This window comes from Eucyclogobius newberryi, unplaced genomic scaffold (assembly GCF_026437365.1).
Source record: "Eucyclogobius newberryi isolate DKJ021-1_F unplaced genomic scaffold, fEucNew1.0.hap1 SCAF_8, whole genome shotgun sequence".
In the NCBI taxonomy this organism is placed as follows: Eukaryota; Metazoa; Chordata; class Actinopteri; order Gobiiformes; family Gobiidae; genus Eucyclogobius; species Eucyclogobius newberryi.
This window is the reverse complement of record NW_027316500.1, coordinates 398,199-423,153: the sequence shown is the minus strand read 5'-3', so window position 1 is coordinate 423,153 and position 24,955 is coordinate 398,199. Positions and strand designations below refer to the sequence as shown.

Here is a 24,955-nt window from a genome sequence, read left to right as displayed (position 1 = left end):
AGCGATAGACTGAAGATCTAGAAGTCCCTGGTTCATCCCCAGATTTCTGCATGTGAACATAGAAAGCGCATTTACTTAAACCTTGTTGAAAGAATTAGAGGACTGAATGAAAGATACAAGATGATAGGTACGCTGTAGCTATTGAACACAATATGAGCTCAACAGATGAAGCTTTTATTTCAGTATGCAAGAGGGGCACAGTAAAGTCATGGAGCTTTAAAGCACCAACAGCATCCTCAAAGTCAATGAGAGTTTGCATCAAATACTCAGCTGGTTTCACTGGGGATCGAACCCAGGACCTTCTGCGTGTAAAGCAGATGTGATGACCTCTACACAATGAAACCACAGAGCATGTGCCTGCATCCTACATGGCTGCTCTCTTTGATTTGCCCTGTTGAGTAAATCTACTATTTGTTTTGCAAGTCCTTTGTGTAACTGTCTTTCACATAGCTCAAATTGGAGCTACATTATAAAGGTGCAGAACTACACGAACATTGATCAAGACTAGGTAATCAGGATCTACTTTTATTTATTAGCCAAAATATGAAAATCATAAGCAATTTTACAAATAATTGCACTATTAAATGCACACAGACATAGCACATGAGGGCAAGGGTAGACACGACTTGGATCAAAATGTTACCTTAGCAAAAAGTAGCTGTATAGAAATGAACTCTGGCAAAAATGATCAGAATGAAAAATACTCACACACAAAGAAAGTACCCATACAAAAATATTCAATTCAAGTGGGGGCGAAGCTAAAACTACAATCCGACTATGAAGCACTTTCTGTGAATTGCAGACAGACAGTGACTCTGGTTGAGGTCTAATTGGAAATAAAACTTGGAACAAGAGTCATGATTGCTGCAGTACAATTCCTATTTTTGACAAGACAACCCAAATGAGGAGCATGAAGAAGCACAAGTGGTGACAATAAAATGGTTCATTTATTTGCCTGTCAACGCAATGGATCCTCTTCACGTGTCTTCATGGCTGCCTCTGGGCTGTTGTGCTGGCTAAGGTGAGTGAATGGCCAATGTATGTACTGTATGCCATTGCCATATGATGCGTCCATCAGTCGGTAGAGCATCAGACTTTTAATCTGAGGGTCCAGGGTTCAAGTCCCTGTTCAGGTGACTCTTCATGTGTAGTTGAAGAACTGTAAAATTTGATGTGGAAAAAAGGTCTTTCCAAGTTTCTTTACAAATGCTTATCTTGTATATCTCCCAAGATTTTCAGTCTCTTTACAGTTATTAAACCAACTTTTAATAACTCCTGCCGACTTGTTGACAGAATTTGGGGTGGAATGACGCAACAATCTTCACATTGTCCCCCTACGTAAAAAACACCCTTGAACGTGTGTTTTAAATCATATCAGATTGATAACCAACCCACAGCAAAGTTACCTAGAGAGATTGTGCACACGCATTTCCATTGGCATTCAGCAAATATCAAATGCTTGGGGTGTATAAGTAGGTTCCTGTTTAAGACATGAACCCACCAGCTGTCCTTACCAAAATAACTTATTTGGCAGAGCGATAGACTGAAGATCTAGAAGTCCCTGGTTCATCCCCAGATTTCTGCATGTGAACATAGAAAGCGCATTTATTTAAACCTTGTTGAAAGAATTAGAGGACTGAATGAAAGATACAAGATGATAGGTACGCTGTAGCAATTGAACACAATATGAGCTCAACAGATGAAGCTTTTATTTCAGTATGCAAGAGGGGAACAGGGAAGTCATGGAGCTTTAAATCACCAACAGCATGCTCAAAGTCAATGAGAGTTTGTATGAAACACACAGCTGGTTTCCCTGGGGATCGAACCCAGGACCTTCTGCGTGTAAAGCAGATGTGATGACCTCTACACAATGAAACCACAGAGCATGTGCCTGCATTCTACATGGCTGCTCTCTTTGATTTGCCCTGTTGAGTAAATCTACTATTTGTTTTGCAAGTCCTTTGTGTAACTGTCTTTCACATAGCTCAAATTGGAGCTACATTATAAAGGTGCAGAACTACACGAACGTTGATCAAGACTAGGTAATCAGGATCTACTTTTATTTATTAGCCAGAATATGAAAATCATAAGCAATTTTACAAATAATTGCACTATTAAATGCACACAGACATAGCACATGAGGGCAAGGGTAGACACGACTTGGATCAAAATGTTACCTGAGCAAAAAGTAGCCGTATAGAAATGAACTCTGGCAAAAATGATCAGAATGAAAAATACTCACACACAAAGAAAGTACCCATACAAAAATATTCAATTCAAGTGGGGGCGAAGCTAAAACTACAATCCAACTATGAAGCACTTTCTGTGAATTGCAGACAGACAGTGACTCTGGTTGAGGTCTAATTGGAAATAAAACTTGGAACAAGAGTCATGATTGCTGCAGTACAATTCCTATTTTTGACAAGACAACCCAAATGAGGAGCATGAAGAAGCACAAGTGGTGACAATAAAATGGTTCATTTATTTGCCTGCGCTGACAACGCAATAGATCCTCTTCACGTGTCTTCATGGCTGCCTCTGGGCTGTTGTGCTGGCTAAGGTGAGTGAATGGCCAATGTATGTACTGTATGCCATTGCCATATGATGCGTCCATCAGTCGGTAGAGCATCAGACTTTTAATCTGAGGGTCCAGGGTTCAAGTCCCTGTTCAGGTGACTCTTCATGTGTGGTTGAAGAACTGTAAAATTTGATGTGGAAAAAAGGTCTTTCCAAGTTTCTTTACAAATGCTTATCTTGTATATCTCCCAAGATTTTCATTCTCTTTACAGTTATTAAACCAACTTTTAATAACTCCTGCCGACTTGTTGACAGAATTTGGGGTGGAATGACGCAACAATCTTCACATTGTCCCCCTACGTAAAAAACACCCTTGAACGTGTGTTTTAAATCATATCAGATTGATAACCAACCCACAGCAAAGTTACCTAGAGAGATTGTGCACACGCATTTACATTGGCATTCAGCAAATATCAAATGCTTGGGGTGTATAAGTAGGTTCCTGTTTAAGACATGAACCCACCAGCTGTCCTTACCAAAATAACTCATTTGGCAGAGCGATAGACTGAAGATCTAGAAGTCCCTGGTTCATCCCCAGATTTCTGCATGTGAACATAGAAAGCGCATTTACTTAAACCTTGTTGAAAGAATTAGAGGACTGAATGAAAGATACAAGATGATAGGTACGCTGTAGCTATTGAACACAATATGAGCTCAACAGATGAAGCTTTTATTTCAGTATGCAAGAGGGGCACAGTAAAGTCATGGAGCTTTAAAGCACCAACAGCATCCTCAAAGTCAATGAGAGTTTGCATGAAATACTCAGCTGGTTTCACTGGGGATCGAACCCAGGACCTTCTGCGTGTAAAGCAGATGTGATGACCTCTACACAATGAAACCACAGAGCATGTGCCTGCATCCTACATGGCTGCTCTCTTTGATTTGCCCTGTTGAGTAAATCTACTATTTGTTTTGCAAGTCCTTTGTGTAACTGTCTTTCACATAGCTCAAATTGGAGCTACATTATAAAGGTGCAGAACTACACGAACATTGATCAAGACTAGGTAATCAGGATCTACTTTTATTTATTAGCCAAAATATGAAAATCATAAGCAATTTTACAAATAATTGCACTATTAAATGCACACAGACATAGCACATGAGGGCAAGGGTAGACACGACTTGGATCAAAATGTTACCTTAGCAAAAAGTAGCTGTATAGAAATGAACTCTGGCAAAAATGATCAGAATGAAAAATACTCACACACAAAGAAAGTACCCATACAAAAATATTCAATTCAAGTGGGGGCGAAGCTAAAACTACAATCCGACTATGAAGCACTTTCTGTGAATTGCAGACAGACAGTGGCTCTGGTTGAGGTCTAATTGGAAATAAAACTTGGAACAAGAGTCATGATTGCTGCAGTACAATTCCTATTTTTGACAAGACAACCCAAATGAGGAGCATGAAGAAGCACAAGTGGTGACAATAAAATGGTTCATTTATTTGCCTGTCAACGCAATGGATCCTCTTCACGTGTCTTCATGGCTGCCTCTGGGCTGTTGTGCTGGCTAAGGTGAGTGAATGGCCAATGTATGTACTGTATGCCATTGCCATATGATGCGTCCATCAGTCGGTAGAGCATCAGACTTTTAATCTGAGGGTCCAGGGTTCAAGTCCCTGTTCAGGTGACTCTTCATGTGTGGTTGAAGAACTGTAAAATTTGATGTGGAAAAAAGGTCTTTCCAAGTTTCTTTACAAATGCTTATCTTGTATATCTCCCAAGATTTTCAGTCTCTTAACAGTTATTAAACCAACTTTTAATAACTCCTGCCGACTTGTTGACAGAATTTGGGGTGGAATGACGCAACAATCTTCACATTGTCCCCCTACGTAAAAAACACCCTTGAACGTGTGTTTTAAATCATATCAGATTGATAACCAACCCACAGCAAAGTTACCTAGAGAGATTGTGCACACGCATTTCCATTGGCATTCAGCAAATATCAAATGCTTGGGGTGTATAAGTAGGTTCCTGTTTAAGACATGAACCCACCAGCTGTCCTTACCAAAATAACTTATTTGGCAGAGCGATAGACTGAAGATCTAGAAGTCCCTGGTTCATCCCCAGATTTCTGCATGTGAACATAGAAAGCGCATTTATTTAAACCTTGTTGAAAGAATTAGAGGACTGAATGAAAGATACAAGATGATAGGTACGCTGTAGCAATTGAACACAATATGAGCTCAACAGATGAAGCTTTTATTTCAGTATGCAAGAGGGGAACAGGGAAGTCATGGAGCTTTAAAGCACCAACAGCATCCTCAAAGTCAATGAGAGTTTGCATGAAATACTCAGCTGGTTTCCCTGGGGATCGAACCCAGGACCTTCTACGTGTAAAGCAGATTTGATGACCTCTACACAATGAAACCACAGAGCATGTGCCTGCATCCTACATGGCTGCTCTCTTTGATTTGCCCTGTTGAGTAAATCTACTATTTGTTTTGCAAGTCCTTTGTGTAACTGTCTTTCACATAGCTCAAATTGGAGCTACATTATAAAGGTGCAGAACTACACGAACATTGATCAAGACTAGGTAATCAGGATCTACTTTTATTTATTAGCCAAAATATGAAAATCATAAGCAATTTTACAAATAATTGCACTATTAAATGCACACAGACATAGCACATGAGGGCAAGGGTAGACACGACTTGGATCAAAATGTTACCTTAGCAAAAAGTAGCTGTATAGAAATGAACTCTGGCAAAAATGATCAGAATGAAAAATACTCACACACAAAGAAAGTACCCATACAAAAATATTCAATTCAAGTGGGGGCGAAGCTAAAACTACAATCCGACTATGAAGCACTTTCTGTGAATTGCAGACAGACAGTGGCTCTGGTTGAGGTCTAATTGGAAATAAAACTTGGAACAAGAGTCATGAATGCTGCAGTACAATTCCTATTTTTGACAAGACAACCCAAATGAGGAGCATGAAGAAGCACAAGTGGTGACAATAAAATGGTTCATTTATTTGCCTGTCAACGCAATGGATCCTCTTCACGTGTCTTCATGGCTGCCTCTGGGCTGTTGTGCTGGCTAAGGTGAGTGAATGGCCAATGTATGTACTGTATGCCATTGCCATATGATGCGTCCATCAGTCGGTAGAGCATCAGACTTTTAATCTGAGGGTCCAGGGTTCAAGTCCCTGTTCAGGTGACTCTTCATGTGTGGTTGAAGAACTGTAAAATTTGATGTGGAAAAAAGGTCTTTCCAAGTTTCTTTACAAATGCTTATCTTGTATATCTCCCAAGATTTTCAGTCTCTTAACAGTTATTAAACCAACTTTTAATAACTCCTGCCGACTTGTTGACAGAATTTGGGGTGGAATGACGCAACAATCTTCACATTGTCCCCCTACGTAAAAAACACCCTTGAACGTGTGTTTTAAATCATATCAGATTGATAACCAACCCACAGCAAAGTTACCTAGAGAGATTGTGCACACGCATTTACATTGGCATTCAGCAAATATCAAATGCTTGGGGTGTATAAGTAGGTTCCTGTTTAAGACATGAACCCACCAGCTGTCTTTACCAAAATAACTTATTTGGCAGAGCGATAGACTGAAGATCTAGAAGTCCCTGGTTCATCCCCAGATTTCTGCATGTGAACATAGAAAGCGCATTTATTTAAACCTTGTTGAAAGAATTAGAGGACTGAATGAAAGATACAAGATGATAGGTACGCTGTAGCAATTGAACACAATATGAGCTCAACAGATAAAGCTTTTATTTCAGTATGCAAGAGGGGAACAGTAAAGTCATGGAGCTTTAAAGCACCAACAGCATGCTCAAAGTCAATGAGAGTTTGTATGAAACACACAGCTGTTTTCCCTGGGGATCGAACCCAGGACCTTCTGCGTGTAAAGCAGATGTGATGACCTCTACACAATGAAACCACAGAGCATGTGCCTGCATCCTACATGGCTGCTCTCTTTGATTTGCCCTGTTGAGTAAATCTACTATTTGTTTTGCAAGTCCTTTGTGTAACTGTCTTTCACATAGCTCAAATTGGAGCTACATTATAAAGGTGCAGAACTACACGAACATTGATCAAGACTAGGTAATCAGGATCTACTTTTATTTATTAGCCAAAATATGAAAATCATAAGCAATTTTACAAATAATTGCACTATTAAATGCACACAGACATAGCACATGAGGGCAAGGGTAGACACGACTTGGATCAAAATGTTACCTTAGCAAAAAGTAGCTGTATAGAAATGAACTCTGGCAAAAATGATCAGAATGAAAAATACTCACACACAAAGAAAGTACCCATACAAAAATATTCAATTCAAGTGGGGGCGAAGCTAAAACTACAATCCAACTATGAAGCACTTTCTGTGAATTGCAGACAGACAGTGGCTCTGGTTGAGGTCTAATTGGAAATAAAACTTGGAACAAGAGTCATGATTGCTGCAGTACAATTCCTATTTTTGACAAGACAACCCAAATGAGGAGCATGAAGAAGCACAAGTGGTGACAATAAAATGGTTCATTTATTTGCCTGTGCTGACAACGCAATGGATCCTCTTCACATGTCTTCATGGCTGCCTCTGGGCTGTTGTGCTAGCTAAGGTGAGTGAATGGCCAATGTATGTACTGTATGCCATTGCCATATGATGCGTCCATCAGTCGGTAGAGCATCAGACTTTTAATCTGAGGGTCCAGGGTTCAAGTCCCTGTTCAGGTGACTCTTCATGTGTGGTTGAAGAACTGTAAAATTTGATGTGGAAAAAAGGTCTTTCCAAGTTTCTTTACAAATGCTTATCTTGTATATCTCCCAAGATTTTCATTCTCTTTACAGTTATTAAACCAACTTTTAATAACTCCTGCCGACTTGTTGACAGAATTTGGGGTGGAATGACGCAACAATCTTCACATTGTCCCCCTACGTAAAAAACACCCTTGAACGTGTGTTTTAAATCATATCAGATTGATAACCAACCCACAGCAAAGTTACCTAGAGAGATTGTGCACACGCATTTACATTGGCATTCAGCAAATATCAAATGCTTGGGGTGTATAAGTAGGTTCCTGTTTAAGACATGAACCCACCAGCTGTCCTTACCAAAATAACTCATTTGGCAGAGCGATAGACTGAAGATCTAGAAGTCCCTGGTTCATCCCCAGATTTCTGCATGTGAACATAGAAAGCGCATTTACTTAAACCTTGTTGAAAGAATTAGAGGACTGAATGAAAGATACAAGATGATAGGTACGCTGTAGCTATTGAACACAATATGAGCTCAACAGATGAAGCTTTTATTTCAGTATGCAAGAGGGGCACAGTAAAGTCATGGAGCTTTAAAGCACCAACAGCATCCTCAAAGTCAATGAGAGTTTGCATGAAATACTCAGCTGGTTTCACTGGGGATCGAACCCAGGACCTTCTGCGTGTAAAGCAGATGTGATGACCTCTACACAATGAAACCACAGAGCATCCGCCTGCATCCTACATGGCTGCTCTCTTTGATTTGCCCTGTTGAGTAAATCTACTATTTGTTTTGCAAGTCCTTTGTGTAACTGTCTTTCACATAGCTCAAATTGGAGCTACATTATAAAGGTGCAGAACTACACGAACATTGATCAAGACTAGGTAATCAGGATCTACTTTTATTTATTAGCCAAAATATGAAAATCATAAGCAATTTTACAAATAATTGCACTATTAAATGCACACAGACATAGCACATGAGGGCAAGGGTAGACACGACTTGGATCAAAATGTTACCTTAGCAAAAAGTAGCTGTATAGAAATGAACTCTGGCAAAAATGATCAGAATGAAAAATACTCACACACAAAGAAAGTACCCATACAAAAATATTCAATTCAAGTGGGGGCGAAGCTAAAACTACAATCCGACTATGAAGCACTTTCTGTGAATTGCAGACAGACAGTGGCTCTGGTTGAGGTCTAATTGGAAATAAAACTTGGAACAAGAGTCATGATTGCTGCAGTACAATTCCTATTTTTGACAAGACAACCCAAATGAGGAGCATGAAGAAGCACAAGTGGTGACAATAAAATGGTTCATTTATTTGCCTGTGCTGACAACGCAATGGATCCTCTTCACATGTCTTCATGGCTGCCTCTGGGCTGTTGTGCTAGCTAAGGTGAGTGAATGGCCAATGTATGTACTGTATGCCATTGCCATATGATGCGTCCATCAGTCGGTAGAGCATCAGACTTTTAATCTGAGGGTCCAGGGTTCAAGTCCCTGTTCAGGTGACTCTTCATGTGTGGTTGAAGAACTGTAAAATTTGATGTGGAAAAAAGGTCTTTCCAAGTTTCTTTACAAATGCTTATCTTGTATATCTCCCAAGATTTTCATTCTCTTTACAGTTATTAAACCAACTTTTAATAACTCCTGCCGACTTGTTGACAGAATTTGGGGTGGAATGACGCAACAATCTTCACATTGTCCCCCTACGTAAAAAACACCCTTGAACGTGTGTTTTAAATCATATCAGATTGATAACCAACCCACAGCAAAGTTACCTAGAGAGATTGTGCACACGCATTTACATTGGCATTCAGCAAATATCAAATGCTTGGGGTGTATAAGTAGGTTCCTGTTTAAGACATGAACCCACCAGCTGTCCTTACCAAAATAACTCATTTGGCAGAGCGATAGACTGAAGATCTAGAAGTCCCTGGTTCATCCCCAGATTTCTGCATGTGAACATAGAAAGCGCATTTACTTAAACCTTGTTGAAAGAATTAGAGGACTGAATGAAAGATACAAGATGATAGGTACGCTGTAGCTATTGAACACAATATGAGCTCAACAGATGAAGCTTTTATTTCAGTATGCAAGAGGGGCACAGTAAAGTCATGGAGCTTTAAAGCACCAACAGCATCCTCAAAGTCAATGAGAGTTTGCATGAAATACTCAGCTGGTTTCACTGGGGATCGAACCCAGGACCTTCTGCGTGTAAAGCAGATGTGATGACCTCTACACAATGAAACCACAGAGCATGTGCCTGCATCCTACATGGCTGCTCTCTTTGATTTGCCCTGTTGAGTAAATCTACTATTTGTTTTGCAAGTCCTTTGTGTAACTGTCTTTCACATAGCTCAAATTGGAGCTACATTATAAAGGTGCAGAACTACACGAACATTGATCAAGACTAGGTAATCAGGATCTACTTTTATTTATTAGCCAAAATATGAAAATCATAAGCAATTTTACAAATAATTGCACTATTAAATGCACACAGACATAGCACATGAGGGCAAGGGTAGACACGACTTGGATCAAAATGTTACCTTAGCAAAAAGTAGCTGTATAGAAATGAACTCTGGCAAAAATGATCAGAATGAAAAATACTCACACACAAAGAAAGTACCCATACAAAAATATTCAATTCAAGTGGGGGCGAAGCTAAAACTACAATCCGACTATGAAGCACTTTCTGTGAATTGCAGACAGACAGTGGCTCTGGTTGAGGTCTAATTGGAAATAAAACTTGGAACAAGAGTCATGATTGCTGCAGTACAATTCCTATTTTTGACAAGACAACCCAAATGAGGAGCATGAAGAAGCACAAGTGGTGACAATAAAATGGTTCATTTATTTGCCTGTCAACGCAATGGATCCTCTTCACGTGTCTTCATGGCTGCCTCTGGGCTGTTGTGCTGGCTAAGGTGAGTGAATGGCCAATGTATGTACTGTATGCCATTGCCATATGATGCGTCCATCAGTCGGTAGAGCATCAGACTTTTAATCTGAGGGTCCAGGGTTCAAGTCCCTGTTCAGGTGACTCTTCATGTGTAGTTGAAGAACTGTAAAATTTGATGTGGAAAAAAGGTCTTTCCAAGTTTCTTTACAAATGCTTATCTTGTATATCTCCCAAGATTTTCAGTCTCTTTACAGTTATTAAACCAACTTTTAATAACTCCTGCCGACTTGTTGACAGAATTTGGGGTGGAATGACGCAACAATCTTCACATTGTCCCCCTACGTAAAAAACACCCTTGAACGTGTGTTTTAAATCATATCAGATTGATAACCAACCCACAGCAAAGTTACCTAGAGAGATTGTGCACACGCATTTCCATTGGCATTCAGCAAATATCAAATGCTTGGGGTGTATAAGTAGGTTCCTGTTTAAGACATGAACCCACCAGCTGTCCTTACCAAAATAACTTATTTGGCAGAGCGATAGACTGAAGATCTAGAAGTCCCTGGTTCATCCCCAGATTTCTGCATGTGAACATAGAAAGCGCATTTATTTAAACCTTGTTGAAAGAATTAGAGGACTGAATGAAAGATACAAGATGATAGGTACGCTGTAGCAATTGAACACAATATGAGCTCAACAGATGAAGCTTTTATTTCAGTATGCAAGAGGGGAACAGGGAAGTCATGGAGCTTTAAAGCACCAACAGCATGCTCAAAGTCAATGAGAGTTTGTATGAAACACACAGCTGGTTTCCCTGGGGATCGAACCCAGGACCTTCTGCGTGTAAAGCAGATTTGATGACCTCTACACAATGAAACCACAGAGCATGTGCCTGCATTCTACATGGCTGCTCTCTTTGATTTGCCCTGTTGAGTAAATCTACTATTTGTTTTGCAAGTCCTTTGTGTAACTGTCTTTCACATAGCTCAAATTGGAGCTACATTATAAAGGTGCAGAACTACACGAACGTTGATCAAGACTAGGTAATCAGGATCTACTTTTATTTATTAGCCAAAATATGAAAATCATAAGCAATTTTACAAATAATTGCACTATTAAATGCACACAGACATAGCACATGAGGGCAAGGGTAGACACGACTTGGATCAAAATGTTACCTGAGCAAAAAGTAGCCGTATAGAAATGAACTCTGGCAAAAATGATCAGAATGAAAAATACTCACACACAAAGAAAGTACCCATACAAAAATATTCAATTCAAGTGGGGGCGAAGCTAAAACTACAATCCAACTATGAAGCACTTTCTGTGAATTGCAGACAGACAGTGACTCTGGTTGAGGTCTAATTGGAAATAAAACTTGGAACAAGAGTCATGATTGCTGCAGTACAATTCCTATTTTTGACAAGACAACCCAAATGAGGAGCATGAAGAAGCACAAGTGGTGACAATAAAATGGTTCATTTATTTGCCTGTGCTGACAACGCAATGGATCCTCTTCACATGTCTTCATGGCTGCCTCTGGGCTGTTGTGCTAGCTAAGGTGAGTGAATGGCCAATGTATGTACTGTATGCCATTGCCATATGATGCGTCCATCAGTCGGTAGAGCATCAGACTTTTAATCTGAGGGTCCAGGGTTCAAGTCCCTGTTCAGGTGACTCTTCATGTGTGGTTGAAGAACTGTAAAATTTGATGTGGAAAAAAGGTCTTTCCAAGTTTCTTTACAAATGCTTATCTTGTATATCTCCCAAGATTTTCATTCTCTTTACAGTTATTAAACCAACTTTTAATAACTCCTGCCGACTTGTTGACAGAATTTGGGGTGGAATGACGCAACAATCTTCACATTGTCCCCCTACGTAAAAAACACCCTTGAACGTGTGTTTTAAATCATATCAGATTGATAACCAACCCACAGCAAAGTTACCTAGAGAGATTGTGCACACGCATTTACATTGGCATTCAGCAAATATCAAATGCTTGGGGTGTATAAGTAGGTTCCTGTTTAAGACATGAACCCACCAGCTGTCCTTACCAAAATAACTCATTTGGCAGAGCGATAGACTGAAGATCTAGAAGTCCCTGGTTCATCCCCAGATTTCTGCATGTGAACATAGAAAGCGCATTTACTTAAACCTTGTTGAAAGAATTAGAGGACTGAATGAAAGATACAAGATGATAGGTACGCTGTAGCTATTGAACACAATATGAGCTCAACAGATGAAGCTTTTATTTCAGTATGCAAGAGGGGCACAGTAAAGTCATGGAGCTTTAAAGCACCAACAGCATCCTCAAAGTCAATGAGAGTTTGCATGAAATACTCAGCTGGTTTCACTGGGGATCGAACCCAGGACCTTCTGCGTGTAAAGCAGATGTGATGACCTCTACACAATGAAACCACAGAGCATGTGCCTGCATCCTACATGGCTGCTCTCTTTGATTTGCCCTGTTGAGTAAATCTACTATTTGTTTTGCAAGTCCTTTGTGTAACTGTCTTTCACATAGCTCAAATTGGAGCTACATTATAAAGGTGCAGAACTACACGAACATTGATCAAGACTAGGTAATCAGGATCTACTTTTATTTATTAGCCAAAATATGAAAATCATAAGCAATTTTACAAATAATTGCACTATTAAATGCACACAGACATAGCACATGAGGGCAAGGGTAGACACGACTTGGATCAAAATGTTACCTTAGCAAAAAGTAGCTGTATAGAAATGAACTCTGGCAAAAATGATCAGAATGAAAAATACTCACACACAAAGAAAGTACCCATACAAAAATATTCAATTCAAGTGGGGGCGAAGCTAAAACTACAATCCGACTATGAAGCACTTTCTGTGAATTGCAGACAGACAGTGGCTCTGGTTGAGGTCTAATTGGAAATAAAACTTGGAACAAGAGTCATGATTGCTGCAGTACAATTCCTATTTTTGACAAGACAACCCAAATGAGGAGCATGAAGAAGCACAAGTGGTGACAATAAAATGGTTCATTTATTTGCCTGTCAACGCAATGGATCCTCTTCACGTGTCTTCATGGCTGCCTCTGGGCTGTTGTGCTGGCTAAGGTGAGTGAATGGCCAATGTATGTACTGTATGCCATTGCCATATGATGCGTCCATCAGTCGGTAGAGCATCAGACTTTTAATCTGAGGGTCCAGGGTTCAAGTCCCTGTTCAGGTGACTCTTCATGTGTAGTTGAAGAACTGTAAAATTTGATGTGGAAAAAAGGTCTTTCCAAGTTTCTTTACAAATGCTTATCTTGTATATCTCCCAAGATTTTCAGTCTCTTTACAGTTATTAAACCAACTTTTAATAACTCCTGCCGACTTGTTGACAGAATTTGGGGTGGAATGACGCAACAATCTTCACATTGTCCCCCTACGTAAAAAACACCCTTGAACGTGTGTTTTAAATCATATCAGATTGATAACCAACCCACAGCAAAGTTACCTAGAGAGATTGTGCACACGCATTTCCATTGGCATTCAGCAAATATCAAATGCTTGGGGTGTATAAGTAGGTTCCTGTTTAAGACATGAACCCACCAGCTGTCCTTACCAAAATAACTTATTTGGCAGAGCGATAGACTGAAGATCTAGAAGTCCCTGGTTCATCCCCAGATTTCTGCATGTGAACATAGAAAGCGCATTTATTTAAACCTTGTTGAAAGAATTAGAGGACTGAATGAAAGATACAAGATGATAGGTACGCTGTAGCAATTGAACACAATATGAGCTCAACAGATGAAGCTTTTATTTCAGTATGCAAGAGGGGAACAGGGAAGTCATGGAGCTTTAAAGCACCAACAGCATGCTCAAAGTCAATGAGAGTTTGTATGAAACACACAGCTGGTTTCCCTGGGGATCGAACCCAGGACCTTCTGCGTGTAAAGCAGATTTGATGACCTCTACACAATGAAACCACAGAGCATGTGCCTGCATTCTACATGGCTGCTCTCTTTGATTTGCCCTGTTGAGTAAATCTACTATTTGTTTTGCAAGTCCTTTGTGTAACTGTCTTTCACATAGCTCAAATTGGAGCTACATTATAAAGGTGCAGAACTACACGAACGTTGATCAAGACTAGGTAATCAGGATCTACTTTTATTTATTAGCCAAAATATGAAAATCATAAGCAATTTTACAAATAATTGCACTATTAAATGCACACAGACATAGCACATGAGGGCAAGGGTAGACACGACTTGGATCAAAATGTTACCTGAGCAAAAAGTAGCCGTATAGAAATGAACTCTGGCAAAAATGATCAGAATGAAAAATACTCACACACAAAGAAAGTACCCATACAAAAATATTCAATTCAAGTGGGGGCGAAGCTAAAACTACAATCCAACTATGAAGCACTTTCTGTGAATTGCAGACAGACAGTGACTCTGGTTGAGGTCTAATTGGAAATAAAACTTGGAACAAGAGTCATGATTGCTGCAGTACAATTCCTATTTTTGACAAGACAACCCAAATGAGGAGCATGAAGAAGCACAAGTGGTGACAATAAAATGGTTCATTTATTTGCCTGCGCTGACAACGCAATAGATCCTCTTCACGTGTCTTCATGGCTGCCTCTGGGCTGTTGTGCTGGCTAAGGTGAGTGAATGGCCAATGTATGTACTGTATGCCATTGCCATATGATGCGTCCATCAGTCGCTAGAGCATCAGACTTTTAATCTGAGGGTCCAGGGTTCAAGTCCCTGTTCAGGTGACTCTTCATGTGTGGTTGAAGAACTGTAAAATTTGATGTGGAAAAAAGGTCTTTCCAAGTTTCTTTACAAATGCTTATCTTGTATATCTCCCAAGATTTTCATTCTCTTTACAGTTATTAAACCAACTTTTAATAACTCCTGCCGACTTGTTGACAGAATTTGGGGTGGAATGACGCAACAATCTTCACATTGTCCCCCTACGTAAAAAACACCCTTGAACGTGTGTTTTAAATCATATCAGATTGATAACCAACCCACAGCAAAGTTACCTAGAGAGATTGTGCACACGCATTTACATTGGCATTCAGCAAATATCAAATGCTTGGGGTGTATAAGTAGGTTCCTGTTTAAGACATGAACCCACCAGCTGTCCTTACCAAAATAACTCATTTGGCAGAGCGATAGACTGAAGATCTAGAAGTCCCTGGTTCATCCCCAGATTTCTGCATGTGAACATAGAAAGCGCATTTACTTAAACCTTGTTGAAAGAATTAGAGGACTGAATGAAAGATATAAGATGATAGGTACGCTGTAGCTATTGAACACAATATGAGCTCAACAGATGAAGCTTTTATTTCAGTATGCAAGAGGGGCACAGTAAAGTCATGGAGCTTTAAAGCACCAACAGCATCCTCAAAGTCAATGAGAGTTTGCATGAAATACTCAGCTGGTTTCACTGGGGATCGAACCCAGGACCTTCTGCGTGTAAAGCAGATGTGATGACCTCTACACAATGAAACCACAGAGCATCCGCCTGCATCCTACATGGCTGCTCTCTTTGATTTGCCCTGTTGAGTAAATCTACTATTTGTTTTGCAAGTCCTTTGTGTAACTGTCTTTCACATAGCTCAAATTGGAGCTACATTATAAAGGTGCAGAACTACACGAACATTGATCAAGACTAGGTAATCAGGATCTACTTTTATTTATTAGCCAAAATATGAAAATCATAAGCAATTTTACAAATAATTGCACTATTAAATGCACACAGACATAGCACATGAGGGCAAGGGTAGACACGACTTGGATCAAAATGTTACCTTAGCAAAAAGTAGCTGTATAGAAATGAACTCTGGCAAAAATGATCAGAATGAAAAATACTCACACACAAAGAAAGTACCCATACAAAAATATTCAATTCAAGTGGGGGCGAAGCTAAAACTACAATCCGACTATGAAGCACTTTCTGTGAATTGCAGACAGACAGTGGCTCTGGTTGAGGTCTAATTGGAAATAAAACTTGGAACAAGAGTCATGATTGCTGCAGTACAATTCCTATTTTTGACAAGACAACCCAAATGAGGAGCATGAAGAAGCACAAGTGGTGACAATAAAATGGTTCATTTATTTGCCTGTCAACGCAATGGATCCTCTTCACGTGTCTTCATGGCTGCCTCTGGGCTGTTGTGCTGGCTAAGGTGAGTGAATGGCCAATGTATGTACTGTATGCCATTGCCATATGATGCGTCCATCAGTCGGTAGAGCATCAGACTTTTAATCTGAGGGTCCAGGGTTCAAGTCCCTGTTCAGGTGACTCTTCATGTGTGGTTGAAGAACTGTAAAATTTGATGTGGAAAAAAGGTCTTTCCAAGTTTCTTTACAAATGCTTATCTTGTATATCTCCCAAGATTTTCAGTCTCTTAACAGTTATTAAACCAACTTTTAATAACTCCTGCCGACTTGTTGACAGAATTTGGGGTGGAATGACGCAACAATCTTCACATTGTCCCCCTACGTAAAAAACACCCTTGAACGTGTGTTTTAAATCATATCAGATTGATAACCAACCCACAGCAAAGTTACCTAGAGAGATTGTGCACACGCATTTCCATTGGCATTCAGCAAATATCAAATGCTTGGGGTGTATAAGTAGGTTCCTGTTTAAGACATGAACCCACCAGCTGTCCTTACCAAAATAACTCATTTGGCAGAGCGATAGACTGAAGATCTAGAAGTCCCTGGTTCATCCCCAGATTTCTGCATGTGAACATAGAAAGCGCATTTACTTAAACCTTGTTGAAAGAATTAGAGGACTGAATGAAAGATACAAGATGATAGGTACGCTGTAGCTATTGAACACAATATGAGCTCAACAGATGAAGCTTTTATTTCAGTATGCAAGAGGGGCACAGTAAAGTCATGGAGCTTTAAAGCACCAACAGCATCCTCAAAGTCAATGAGAGTTTGCATGAAATACTCAGCTGGTTTCACTGGGGATCGAACCCAGGACCTTCTGCGTGTAAAGCAGATGTGATGACCTCTACACAATGAAACCACAGAGCATGTGCCTGCATCCTACATGGCTGCTCTCTTTGATTTGCCCTGTTGAGTAAATCTACTATTTGTTTTGCAAGTCCTTTGTGTAACTGTCTTTCACATAGCTCAAATTGGAGCTACATTATAAAGGTGCAGAACTACACGAACATTGATCAAGACTAGGTAATCAGGATCTACTTTTATTTATTAGCCAAAATATGAAAATCATAAGCAATTTTACAAATAATTGCACTATTAAATGCACACAGACATAGCACATGAGGGCAAGGGTAGACACGACTTGGATCAAAATGTTACCTTAGCAAAAAGTAGCTGTATAGAAATGAACTCTGGCAAAAATGATCAGAATGAAAAATACTCACACACAAAGAAAGTACCCATACAAAAATATTCAATTCAAGTGGGGGCGAAGCTAAAACTACAATCCGACTATGAAGCACTTTCTGTGAATTGCAGACAGACAGTGGCTCTGGTTGAGGTCTAATTGGAAATAAAACTTGGAACAAGAGTCATGAATGCTGCAGTACAATTCCTATTTTTGACAAGACAACCCAAATGAGGAGCATGAAGAAGCACAAGTGGTGACAATAAAATGGTTCATTTATTTGCCTGTCAACGCAATGGATCCTCTTCACGTGTCTTCATGGCTGCCTCTGGGCTGTTGTGCTGGCTAAGGTGAGTGAATGGCCAATGTATGTACTGTATGCCATTGCCATATGATGCGTCCATCAGTCGGTAGAGCATCAGACTTTTAATCTGAGGGTCCAGGGTTCAAGTCCCTGTTCAGGTGACTCTTCATGTGTGGTTGAAGAACTGTAAAATTTGATGTGGAAAAAAGGTCTTTCCAAGTTTCTTTACAAATGCTTATCTTGTATATCTCCCAAGATTTTCAGTCTCTTAACAGTTATTAAACCAACTTTTAATAACTCCTGCCGACTTGTTGACAGAATTTGGGGTGGAATGACGCAACAATCTTCACATTGTCCCCCTACGTAAAAAACACCCTTGAACGTGTGTTTTAAATCATATCAGATTGATAACCAACCCACAGCAAAGTTACCTAGAGAGATTGTGCACACGCATTTCCATTGGCATTCAGCAAATATCAAATGCTTGGGGTGTATAAGTAGGTTCCTGTTTAAGACATGAACCCACCAGCTGTCTTTACCAAAATAACTTATTTGGCAGAGCGATAGACTGAAGATCTAGAAGTCCCTGGTTCATCCCCAGATTTCTGCATGTGAACATAGAAAGCGCATTTATTTAAACCTTGTTGAAAGAATTAGAGGACTGAATGAAAGATACAAGATGATAGGTACGCTGTAGCAATTGAACACAATATGAGCTCAACAGATAAAGCTTTTATTTCAGTATGCAAGAGGGGAACAGTGAAGTCATGGAGCTTTAAAGCACCAACAGCATGCTCAAAGTCAATGAGAGTTTGTATGAAACACACAGCTGTTTTCCCTGGGGATCGAACCCAGGACCTTCTGCGTGTAAAGCAGATGTGATGACCTCTACACAATGAAACCACAGAGCATGTGCCTGCATCCTACATGGCTGCTCTCTTTGATTTGCCCTGTTGAGTAAATCTACTATTTGTTTTGCAAGTCCTTTGTGTAACTGTCTTTCACATAGCTCAAATTGGAGCTACATTATAAAGGTGCAGAACTACACGAACATTGATCAAGACTAGGTAATCAGGATCTACTTTTATTTATTAGCCAAAATATGAAAATCATAAGCAATTTTACAAATAATTGCACTATTAAATGCACACAGACATAGCACATGAGGGCAAGGGTAGACACGACTTGGATCAAAATGTTACCTTAGCAAAAAGTAGCTGTATAGAAATGAACTCTGGCAAAAATGATCAGAATGAAAAATACTCACACACAAAGAAAGTACCCATACAAAAATATTCAATTCAAGTGGGGGCGAAGCTAAAACTACAATCCAACTATGAAGCACTTTCTGTGAATTGCAGACAGACAGTGGCTCTGGTTGAGGTCTAATTGGAAATAAAACTTGGAACAAGAGTCATGATTGCTGCAGTACAATTCCTATTTTTGACAAGACAACCCAAATGAGGAGCATGAAGAAGCACAAGTGGTGACAATAAAATGGTTCATTTATTTGCCTGTGCTGACAACGCAATGGATCCTCTTCACATGTCTTCATGGCTGCCTCTGGGCTGTTGTGCTAGCTAAGGTGAGTGAATGGCCAATGTATGTACTGTATGCCATTGCCATATGATGCGTCCATCAGTCGGTAGAGCATCAGACTTTTAATCTGAGGGTCCAGGGTTCAAGTCCCTGTTCAGGTGACTCTTCATGTGTGGTTGAAGAACTGTAAAATTTGATGTGGAAAAAAGGTCTTTCCAAGTTTCTTTACAAATGCTTATCTTGTATATCTCCCAAGATTTTCATTCTCTTTACAGTTATTAAACCAACTTTTAATAACTCCTGCCGACTTGTTGACAGAATTTGGGGTGGAATGACGCAACAATCTTCACATTGTCCCCCTACGTAAAAAACACCCTTGAACGTGTGTTTTAAATCATATCAGATTGATAACCAACCCACAGCAAAGTTACCTAGAGAGATTGTGCACACGCATTTACATTGGCATTCAGCAAATATCAAATGCTTGGGGTGTATAAGTAGGTTCCTGTTTAAGACATGAACCCACCAGCTGTCCTTACCAAAATAACTCATTTGGCAGAGCGATAGACTGAAGATCTAGAAGTCCCTGGTTCATCCCCAGATTTCTGCATGTGAACATAGAAAGCGCATTTACTTAAACCTTGTTGAAAGAATTAGAGGACTGAATGAAAGATACAAGATGATAGGTACGCTGTAGCTATTGAACACAATATGAGCTCAACAGATGAAGCTTTTATTTCAGTATGCAAGAGGGGCACAGTAAAGTCATGGAGCTTTAAAGCACCAACAGCATCCTCAAAGTCAATGAGAGTTTGCATGAAATACTCAGCTGGTTTCACTGGGGATCGAACCCAGGACCTTCTGCGTGTAAAGCAGATGTGATGACCTCTACACAATGAAACCACAGAGCATCCGCCTGCATCCTACATGGCTGCTCTCTTTGATTTGCCCTGTTGAGTAAATCTACTATTTGTTTTGCAAGTCCTTTGTGTAACTGTCTTTCACATAGCTCAAATTGGAGCTACATTATAAAGGTGCAGAACTACACGAACATTGATCAAGACTAGGTAATCAGGATCTACTTTTATTTATTAGCCAAAATATGAAAATCATAAGCAATTTTACAAATAATTGCACTATTAAATGCACACAGACATAGCACATGAGGGCAAGGGTAGACACGACTTGGATCAAAATGTTACCTTAGCAAAAAGTAGCTGTATAGAAATGAACTCTGGCAAAAATGATCAGAATGAAAAATACTCACACACAAAGAAAGTACCCATACAAAAATATTCAATTCAAGTGGGGGCGAAGCTAAAACTACAATCCGACTATGAAGCACTTTCTGTGAATTGCAGACAGACAGTGGCTCTGGTTGAGGTCTAATTGGAAATAAAACTTGGAACAAGAGTCATGATTGCTGCAGTACAATTCCTATTTTTGACAAGACAACCCAAATGAGGAGCATGAAGAAGCACAAGTGGTGACAATAAAATGGTTCATTTATTTGCCTGTGCTGACAACGCAATGGATCCTCTTCACATGTCTTCATGGCTGCCTCTGGGCTGTTGTGCTAGCTAAGGTGAGTGAATGGCCAATGTATGTACTGTATGCCATTGCCATATGATGCGTCCATCAGTCGGTAGAGCATCAGACTTTTAATCTGAGGGTCCAGGGTTCAAGTCCCTGTTCAGGTGACTCTTCATGTGTGGTTGAAGAACTGTAAAATTTGATGTGGAAAAAAGGTCTTTCCAAGTTTCTTTACAAATGCTTATCTTGTATATCTCCCAAGATTTTCATTCTCTTTACAGTTATTAAACCAACTTTTAATAACTCCTGCCGACTTGTTGACAGAATTTGGGGTGGAATGACGCAACAATCTTCACATTGTCCCCCTACGTAAAAAACACCCTTGAACGTGTGTTTTAAATCATATCAGATTGATAACCAACCCACAGCAAAGTTACCTAGAGAGATTGTGCACACGCATTTACATTGGCATTCAGCAAATATCAAATGCTTGGGGTGTATAAGTAGGTTCCTGTTTAAGACATGAACCCACCAGCTGTCCTTACCAAAATAACTCATTTGGCAGAGCGATAGACTGAAGATCTAGAAGTCCCTGGTTCATCCCCAGATTTCTGCATGTGAACATAGAAAGCGCATTTACTTAAACCTTGTTGAAAGAATTAGAGGACTGAATGAAAGATACAAGATGATAGGTACGCTGTAGCTATTGAACACAATATGAGCTCAACAGATGAAGCTTTTATTTCAGTATGCAAGAGGGGCACAGTAAAGTCATGGAGCTTTAAAGCACCAACAGCATCCTCAAAGTCAATGAGAGTTTGCATGAAATACTCAGCTGGTTTCACTGGGGATCGAACCCAGGACCTTCTGCGTGTAAAGCAGATGTGATGACCTCTACACAATGAAACCACAGAGCATGTGCCTGCATCCTACATGGCTGCTCTCTTTGATTTGCCCTGTTGAGTAAATCTACTATTTGTTTTGCAAGTCCTTTGTGTAACTGTCTTTCACATAGCTCAAATTGGAGCTACATTATAAAGGTGCAGAACTACACGAACATTGATCAAGACTAGGTAATCAGGATCTACTTTTATTTATTAGCCAAAATATGAAAATCATAAGCAATTTTACAAATAATTGCACTATTAAATGCACACAGACATAGCACATGAGGGCAAGGGTAGACACGACTTGGATCAAAATGTTACCTTAGCAAAAAGTAGCTGTATAGAAATGAACTCTGGCAAAAATGATCAGAATGAAAAATACTCACACACAAAGAAAGTACCCATACAAAAATATTCAATTCAAGTGGGGGCGAAGCTAAAACTACAATCCGACTATGAAGCACTTTCTGTGAATTGCAGACAGACAGTGGCTCTGGTTGAGGTCTAATTGGAAATAAAACTTGGAACAAGAGTCATGATTGCTGCAGTACAATTCCTATTTTTGACAAGACAACCCAAATGAGGAGCATGAAGAAGCACAAGTGGTGACAATAAAATGGTTCATTTATTTGCCTGTCAACGCAATGGATCCTCTTCACGTGTCTTCATGGCTGCCTCTGGGCTGTTGTGCTGGCTAAGGTGAGTGAATGGCCAATGTATGTACTGTATGCCATTGCCATATGATGCGTCCATCAGTCGGTAGAGCATCAGACTTTTAATCTGAGGGTCCAGGGTTCAAGTCCCTGTTCAGGTGACTCTTCATGTGTAGTTGAAGAACTGTAAAATTTGATGTGGAAAAAAGGTCTTTCCAAGTTTCTTTACAAATGCTTATCTTGTATATCTCCCAAGATTTTCAGTCTCTTTACAGTTATTAAACCAACTTTTAATAACTCCTGCCGACTTGTTGACAGAATTTGGGGTGGAATGACGCAACAATCTTCACATTGTCCCCCTACGTAAAAAACACCCTTGAACGTGTGTTTTAAATCATATCAGATTGATAACCAACCCACAGCAAAGTTACCTAGAGAGATTGTGCACACGCATTTCCATTGGCATTCAGCAAATATCAAATGCTTGGGGTGTATAAGTAGGTTCCTGTTTAAGACATGAACCCACCAGCTGTCCTTACCAAAATAACTTATTTGGCAGAGCGATAGACTGAAGATCTAGAAGTCCCTGGTTCATCCCCAGATTTCTGCATGTGAACATAGAAAGCGCATTTATTTAAACCTTGTTGAAAGAATTAGAGGACTGAATGAAAGATACAAGATGATAGGTACGCTGTAGCAATTGAACACAATATGAGCTCAACAGATGAAGCTTTTATTTCAGTATGCAAGAGGGGAACAGGGAAGTCATGGAGCTTTAAAGCACCAACAGCATGCTCAAAGTCAATGAGAGTTTGTATGAAACACACAGCTGGTTTCCCTGGGGATCGAACCCAGGACCTTCTGCGTGTAAAGCAGATTTGATGACCTCTACACAATGAAACCACAGAGCATGTGCCTGCATTCTACATGGCTGCTCTCTTTGATTTGCCCTGTTGAGTAAATCTACTATTTGTTTTGCAAGTCCTTTGTGTAACTGTCTTTCACATAGCTCAAATTGGAGCTACATTATAAAGGTGCAGAACTACACGAACGTTGATCAAGACTAGGTAATCAGGATCTACTTTTATTTATTAGCCAAAATATGAAAATCATAAGCAATTTTACAAATAATTGCACTATTAAATGCACACAGACATAGCACATGAGGGCAAGGGTAGACACGACTTGGATCAAAATGTTACCTGAGCAAAAAGTAGCCGTATAGAAATGAACTCTGGCAAAAATGATCAGAATGAAAAATACTCACACACAAAGAAAGTACCCATACAAAAATATTCAATTCAAGTGGGGGCGAAGCTAAAACTACAATCCAACTATGAAGCACTTTCTGTGAATTGCAGACAGACAGTGACTCTGGTTGAGGTCTAATTGGAAATAAAACTTGGAACAAGAGTCATGATTGCTGCAGTACAATTCCTATTTTTGACAAGACAACCCAAATGAGGAGCATGAAGAAGCACAAGTGGTGACAATAAAATGGTTCATTTATTTGCCTGTGCTGACAACGCAATGGATCCTCTTCACATGTCTTCATGGCTGCCTCTGGGCTGTTGTGCTAGCTAAGGTGAGTGAATGGCCAATGTATGTACTGTATGCCATTGCCATATGATGCGTCCATCAGTCGGTAGAGCATCAGACTTTTAATCTGAGGGTCCAGGGTTCAAGTCCCTGTTCAGGTGACTCTTCATGTGTGGTTGAAGAACTGTAAAATTTGATGTGGAAAAAAGGTCTTTCCAAGTTTCTTTACAAATGCTTATCTTGTATATCTCCCAAGATTTTCATTCTCTTTACAGTTATTAAACCAACTTTTAATAACTCCTGCCGACTTGTTGACAGAATTTGGGGTGGAATGACGCAACAATCTTCACATTGTCCCCCTACGTAAAAAACACCCTTGAACGTGTGTTTTAAATCATATCAGATTGATAACCAACCCACAGCAAAGTTACCTAGAGAGATTGTGCACACGCATTTACATTGGCATTCAGCAAATATCAAATGCTTGGGGTGTATAAGTAGGTTCCTGTTTAAGACATGAACCCACCAGCTGTCCTTACCAAAATAACTCATTTGGCAGAGCGATAGACTGAAGATCTAGAAGTCCCTGGTTCATCCCCAGATTTCTGCATGTGAACATAGAAAGCGCATTTACTTAAACCTTGTTGAAAGAATTAGAGGACTGAATGAAAGATACAAGATGATAGGTACGCTGTAGCTATTGAACACAATATGAGCTCAACAGATGAAGCTTTTATTTCAGTATGCAAGAGGGGCACAGTAAAGTCATGGAGCTTTAAAGCACCAACAGCATCCTCAAAGTCAATGAGAGTTTGCATGAAATACTCAGCTGGTTTCACTGGGGATCGAACCCAGGACCTTCTGCGTGTAAAGCAGATGTGATGACCTCTACACAATGAAACCACAGAGCATGTGCCTGCATCCTACATG

At 39.8% G+C, this 24,955-nt stretch overlaps 13 non-coding genes and 1 pseudogene across 13 annotated transcripts; 1 reads left to right on the top strand and 13 right to left on the bottom strand.

Moving 5' to 3' along the window:
- The window catches only part of LOC140351445 (piggyBac transposable element-derived protein 4-like), a 255,983-nt pseudogene that overhangs the window by 58,471 nt on the left and 172,557 nt on the right, over window positions 1–24,955 (top strand).
- Window positions 272–344, bottom strand: trnav-uac (transfer RNA valine (anticodon UAC)). Its single transcript has one exon. It is a non-coding gene; the product is annotated as a tRNA-Val (tRNA).
- trnav-uac (transfer RNA valine (anticodon UAC)) lies at window positions 1,806–1,878 on the bottom strand. Its single transcript has one exon. It is a non-coding gene; the product is annotated as a tRNA-Val (tRNA).
- On the bottom strand, window positions 3,345–3,417 carry trnav-uac (transfer RNA valine (anticodon UAC)). Its single transcript has one exon. It is a non-coding gene; the product is annotated as a tRNA-Val (tRNA).
- On the bottom strand, window positions 6,413–6,485 carry trnav-uac (transfer RNA valine (anticodon UAC)). The gene has a single exon. It is a non-coding gene; the product is annotated as a tRNA-Val (tRNA).
- trnav-uac (transfer RNA valine (anticodon UAC)) lies at window positions 7,952–8,024 on the bottom strand. Its single transcript has one exon. It is a non-coding gene; the product is annotated as a tRNA-Val (tRNA).
- Window positions 9,491–9,563, bottom strand: trnav-uac (transfer RNA valine (anticodon UAC)). The gene has a single exon. It is a non-coding gene; the product is annotated as a tRNA-Val (tRNA).
- trnav-uac (transfer RNA valine (anticodon UAC)) lies at window positions 12,564–12,636 on the bottom strand. The gene has a single exon. It is a non-coding gene; the product is annotated as a tRNA-Val (tRNA).
- Window positions 15,637–15,709, bottom strand: trnav-uac (transfer RNA valine (anticodon UAC)). The gene has a single exon. It is a non-coding gene; the product is annotated as a tRNA-Val (tRNA).
- Window positions 17,171–17,243, bottom strand: trnav-uac (transfer RNA valine (anticodon UAC)). The gene has a single exon. It is a non-coding gene; the product is annotated as a tRNA-Val (tRNA).
- trnav-uac (transfer RNA valine (anticodon UAC)) lies at window positions 18,705–18,777 on the bottom strand. The gene has a single exon. It is a non-coding gene; the product is annotated as a tRNA-Val (tRNA).
- trnav-uac (transfer RNA valine (anticodon UAC)) lies at window positions 20,244–20,316 on the bottom strand. Its single transcript has one exon. It is a non-coding gene; the product is annotated as a tRNA-Val (tRNA).
- trnav-uac (transfer RNA valine (anticodon UAC)) lies at window positions 21,783–21,855 on the bottom strand. Its single transcript has one exon. It is a non-coding gene; the product is annotated as a tRNA-Val (tRNA).
- On the bottom strand, window positions 24,856–24,928 carry trnav-uac (transfer RNA valine (anticodon UAC)). Its single transcript has one exon. It is a non-coding gene; the product is annotated as a tRNA-Val (tRNA).